This window comes from Leptonychotes weddellii, chromosome 11 (assembly GCF_054177405.1).
Source record: "Leptonychotes weddellii isolate Sample4059 chromosome 11, ASM5417740v2, whole genome shotgun sequence".
Classification (NCBI taxonomy): Eukaryota; Metazoa; Chordata; class Mammalia; order Carnivora; family Phocidae; genus Leptonychotes; species Leptonychotes weddellii.
The window spans coordinates 8,388,289-8,393,908 of NC_138379.1; the positions used below are offsets into that span (position 1 = coordinate 8,388,289).

Consider the following 5,620-nt stretch of genomic DNA (forward strand, 5'->3'; position numbering starts at 1 on the left):
AAAAAAAAAAAAAAAAGAAAGTAAATTCGAGGAGTGCATTCGTGTCCTAGGGCTGCTGAAACAAATTACCACAAACTGGGTGGCTCCAAACAATAGAAATGCATTGTCTCATAGTTCCGGAGGCCAGAAGTCTGGAATCAAGGTGTTGGCCGGGCCATATTCCCTCCTAAGGCTCTAATGGGGGAGGATCTTTCTTTGTTTCCTCCAGATTCTGGGGGCTTCAGATGTTCCTTGGATTGTGGCAACATCACTCCAATCTCTGCCCCTGTCTTCACATGGCCATCTCCGCTATGTCTGTGTCTTCCAGGGACGCTTGTCATTGGCTGTAGGGCCCACCTGGCTAATCCCGGATGATCTTACCACAAGACCCTTAACTTCATTATATCTGCAAAGACCGTTTTGTCCAAGTGCATGGACAGATCTCTTTGGGCTCCACCACTCAAGCCACTGCCAGTGATATTCCCAGCGTTTGGGAAACGCACTTGAACACTTCACTTAGTCATACCTGTTGTGAACCTACTACGTGCCAGATGCCGATCTAGATGCTGGGGGACACAGGAGTGCAGGTTCCCGCTCTTCACGGAGCTTCCATCCAAGGGGGAGGAGACGGGCCATACTATTAGACAAATAAACAAGAAATATTAGGGAATGGCGAGGGCCGTACGGAAAATGCAACGAGGCCATGTGATGGAGCCGACTCAGAGGGGGAGGCCTTACTGCAGAGGTGATGTGAAGCTGGTGTCTGAGTGCCAGGAAGGAGCCAGCGTGCAAAGACTTGGCAGAGAAACAGCAAAAGCAGGGGCCCTGAGGTGGGAGTGAGCTGAGCACCTTCGAGGCGCAGAAAGACGGCCAGTGTGGCTGGAGCATGGTGAGCAGGAAAGCAAGTGGCAGGAGATGGGGCTGGAGAGGGAGACTGAGTCAGATCACTGGGGGCCTGGAGGCCAGGTAGGAAGCTTGGCTTTAATTCCCGGAGCCGGGGGAATCCATTAAGTTTCAAGCAGGGGAACACTCTGAGCTAACCTAGGATCTGGCTGCTCGGGGGGGAGTGGGCTGAGGAAGGGGAAGGGTCTACAGAAGAGGCAAGTTACAAGTTGGGAGGTTCCTGCTGTGGCAGTCAAAGCAGGGAGACAGGAGTTTGGAGCAGGGCCTGGCTATGGAAGTGGAGGGGAAGATTCCAGAAGCCTCCTGGAGGTACAGGTGAGCAGACTTCCCACAGATTGGTCCTATGGGATGAGGAAAGGAGAGAATCAAGAATGTATCTTAGGTTTTGGAAGTAAGCAATTGAGTTTCCTTTTTTTCTTTTTTTTTTTAAGATTTTATTTATTTCATTGAGACAGAGAGAGAGGGAGAGAGAGAGAGCGTGAGAGGGAACACAAGCAGGGGGAGCGGGAGAGGGAGAAGCAGGCTTCCTGCCAAGCAGGGAGCCCGATGCGGGGCTCGATCCCAGGACCCTGGGATCATGACCTGAGCCGAAGGCAGACGCTTAACGACTGAGCCACCCAGGCGCCCATCTTTTTTTTTTTTTTTAAGATTTTATTTATTTGAGAGAGATTGAGAGAATGAGTGGGGGGAGGGGCAGAGGGAGAAGCAGACTCACAGAGCAGGGAGCCCAACATGGGACTCAATCCCAGGACCCCAGGATCATGACCTGAGCCGAAGGCAGACGCTTAACGACTGAGCCACCCAGGCACCCCTCCTTTTTTTTTTCAATTGTGGTGATATATGCATAACATAAAAGTTGCCACTTAATCCATTTTTAAGTGTACAATCAGTGGCATTAAGAACCACCACGATGTTGTGCGACCATCACCACTACCCACTTCCAGAATTTTCTTGGGTTTATTTTTGTGGACAGAACAATCTGGGTACTCATTGGCTTCTGTGGAAAGCAGAGAGCCGGGGAGTTCCTTGGCAGTTGCTGCTACTGAGCACAAAGACCCGTCTCTGACGTTTCCTCCGATTATTTCCAGTAGGCTCCTGGGCACTGGGAACATGATGTCATGTTTTATTTTTTTCTTGATTTTGCCTCAGTGAATCCTAGAACAACCCTGCGCATGGTGCTGAGTAGTAAGTTCCTCTTAACCTTGATGAGGACCAAGCCCTGGGACTCTATCTTTCCTGCCTCCCAGGCACGCACGCACGCACAGGAGGGTTCTGAGCAGAGCACGGGTTAAAGTCCTTTTGACATTAACCTGAAGTTTTGCTCTCTCTTGTCCACAGTGGGGAATCGGTTACAGAAAGGTAGGCCGAAGGACAAAGAGGGCAGATGTGTCCAACTGAAACCCTAGAGGAGGGAAAACGGGGACTGCAGAGCCCTACAGACGGGGAGGGAAGAGTGGGGAGCCGAGGGCCTGGTTTGCAAAGACACCTTGGCGTCTAACAGCTGGATTTAGAGAAGTCTCTAACTCTTAAAAAAGCAAAGGCACCTATGGAGAACTCTCACTTGGGAATGTGGACTAAGATTGTACCCTTCCCTCCCACTCCTATCTTCAGGTCAGAGCTCCACGGAGTTATGTGTGTGAAGCAGTCACAATTTCCTCTAGAGTTTAATTCAGGATTAAGACAGCGCAGATCTCTTATTTTCTAAATGGTGGCATTTTTATAACCCTCTGGAAAGACGCTTAGTGGGGTATTCTATAGATACTCCTGGAGAGAAGCAATCATATAGGTAAGTTGGCAAACTAGTTAAGAAACTGGCACAGGGAAAACCAACTAATCTTACCATCCTAAAGAACTTACATGATTTGGGCGCCTGGGTGGCTCAGTTGGTTAAGCGACTGTCTTCGGCTCAGGTCATGATCCCAGGGTCCTGGGATCGAGTCCCACATCGGGCTCCCGGCTCAGCGGGGAGCCTGCTTCTCCCTTTGACCCTCTCCTCTCTCATGCTGTTTCTCTCTCGCTCGCTCTCTAATAAATAAATAAATAAAATCTTTAAAAAAAAAAAAAAAGAACTTACATGATTTATCCTCTGTATCAGGTTTCTTTGGCTGCTGTAACAAATTACCACATTCTTGGTGGCTTGAAACAGTGAAAAGTCATTACCTTACAGTTCTGGAGGTCAGAAGTGTCACTGGGCTACATGTGGGTGTCACCAAGGCTGTGTTCCTTTCTGGACGCTCCAGGGGAGAATCTATTTCCTTGCCTTTTCCAGTTTCCAGAAGCTGCCCACATTTCTTGGTTCATGGTGTTCAATGCCAACAATGGTGGGTTGAGTCCCGGCCCTCCAATCTCCTCTTCGGCCTCCCTCTTCAAAATTTGATAACCGCCATGATTACCGTGGGCCCGCTGAATAATTCAGGACAATCTTCCTGTTTTAAGATCAGCTGATGGACAACCTCAATTCCATCCGCAGCCTTAATTCTCCTTTGCCACGTCAGGCAACATATATACATTTTCCAGGGATTGGGGCACAAACATCCTTAGGGCTCGGGGAACAATTCTGCTGTAATTTCTATCAGAAGAGCAGAAATAGGAAGAGTATTTTCAAGTCGGTAAATGAATTCAGTAAAGTCACAGGATACAAAATTAATATAGAAAAATCTATACACTAATAATGAGGTAGCAGAAAAAGAAATTGAGAAAACAATTCCATTTACAGTTGCACCAAAAATGATAAGATACCTAGGAATAAACTTAACCAAGGAGGTAAAAGATCTGTACTCTGAAAACTATAAAACATTGATGAAAGAAATTGAAGACGACACAAACAAATGGAAAGATATTCCATGCTCATGGGTTGGAAGAACCAATATTGTTAAAATATCTGTATTACCCAAAACAATCTACAGATTTAATTCAGTCCCTAGCAAAATACCAGTAACATTTTCCACAGAACTAGAACAAATAATCCTAAAATTTGTATGAAACCACAAAAGACCCTTAACGCCAAAACAATGTTGAGAAAGAACGAAGCTGGAAGTATCACAACCCCAGATTTCAAGATATACTACAAAACTGTATCATCAAAACAGCATGCTACTGGCACAAAAATAAGACACATAGATCAATGGAACAAAATAGAGAACCCAGGAATAAACCCACACGTCTATGGTCAAATAACCTACGACTAAAGAGGCAAGAATATACAATGGGGGAAAAGACAGCCTCTTCAACAAATGGTGTTGGGAGAACTGGACAGCTACTTGCAAAAGAATGAAACTGGATCACCTTTTAATAGCACACACAAAAATAAACTCAAAATGGATTAAAGACCTAAACTTGAGACCTGAAACCATGAAATTCCTAGAAAACGTAGGTAGCAATTTCTTTGACATCAGCCGTAGAAATGTTCTTCTAGATATATCTCCTCAGGCAAGGGAAACAGAAGCAAAATTAAACTATTGCGACTACACCCAAATGAAAAGCTTCTGCACAGCAAAGGAAACCATCAACTAAATAAAAAGACAACCTTTGGAATGGGAGAAGATATTTGCAAATGATATATCTGATAAGGGGTTAATACTGAAAATATGTAAGGAATTTATACAACTCAACACCAAAAAACCCCCCAAATAATCCAATTAAAAAATGGGCAGATGGGTGCCTGGGTGGCTCAGTTGGTTGAGCGACTGCCTTCGGCTCAGGTCATGATCCTGGAGTCTCGGGATCGAGTCCCACATCGGGCTCCCTGCTCGGCAGGGAGTCTGCTTCTCCCTCTGACCCTCCTCTGTCTCGTGCTCTCTCTCATTCTCTCTCTCGCAAAAAAAAAAAAAAAAGGGCAGAGGACCTGAATAGACATTTTTTTAAAAATATGGAATGCTTCAGGGCTTCTGGGTGGTTCAGTCGGTGAAGCCTCCAACTCTTGATTTTGACTCAGGTCATGATCTCAGGGTCATGAGATCAAGCCCCACGTCTGACTCCACACTGGGTGTGGAGCCTGCTTAAGATTCTCTCTCTCCCTCTGCCCCTCCCCCGCCCCCCACTCTCTCTTTCTCTCAAATAAATAAATAAATAAATAAATAAGGAACGCTTCACAAATTTGCATGTCATCCTTGCACAAGGGCCATGCTAATCTTCTTTGTACTGAACAGACGTTTTCCCAAAGAAGACATCCAGAAGGTCAACAGACACATGGAAAGATGCTCAATATCATTCATCATCAGGGAAATGCAAATCAAAACCACAGTGAGAGATCACCTCACACCAGTAAGAATGGCTAAAATCAAAAACACAAGAAACAACAAGTGTTGGCAAGGTTGTGGAGAAAGGGGAACGAACCCTCGTACACTGTTGGTGGGAATGCAAGCTGGTGCAGCCCCTGTGGAAAACAGTATGGAGGTTCCTCAAAACGTTAAAAATAGAACTACCCTACGATCCAATAATCACTACTGGGTATTTACCCAAAGAAAACAAACACATTAGTTTGAAAAGATGTATGCACCCCTATGTTTATTGCAGCATTATTTACAATAGCGAAAAATAAAATAAAAACAAAAATAAGAAGAGTGTTTTTCATTGCACCAAACTGGGAACTTCTGGGAGTTTTACCATAAACCCAGCGCTGAGCATGTCTACAAAATTACTTACTGACACGCAGGTTTTTTCTGTTGTACCACTCCTTTGTCCCCTAAGCAGAAGAAAAAAATAGTAAAATAAAAGGAACAGCTGTTGAAAGTATCAC

The 5,620-nt window shown here is 45.3% G+C and overlaps 1 pseudogene; it reads right to left on the minus strand.

The window, feature by feature from the left end:
- Window positions 1-4,954: 4,954 nt before the first annotated feature.
- LOC145716360 (U6 spliceosomal RNA) lies at window positions 4,955-5,049 on the minus strand (annotated as a pseudogene).
- Window positions 5,050-5,620: the final 571 nt, after the last annotated feature.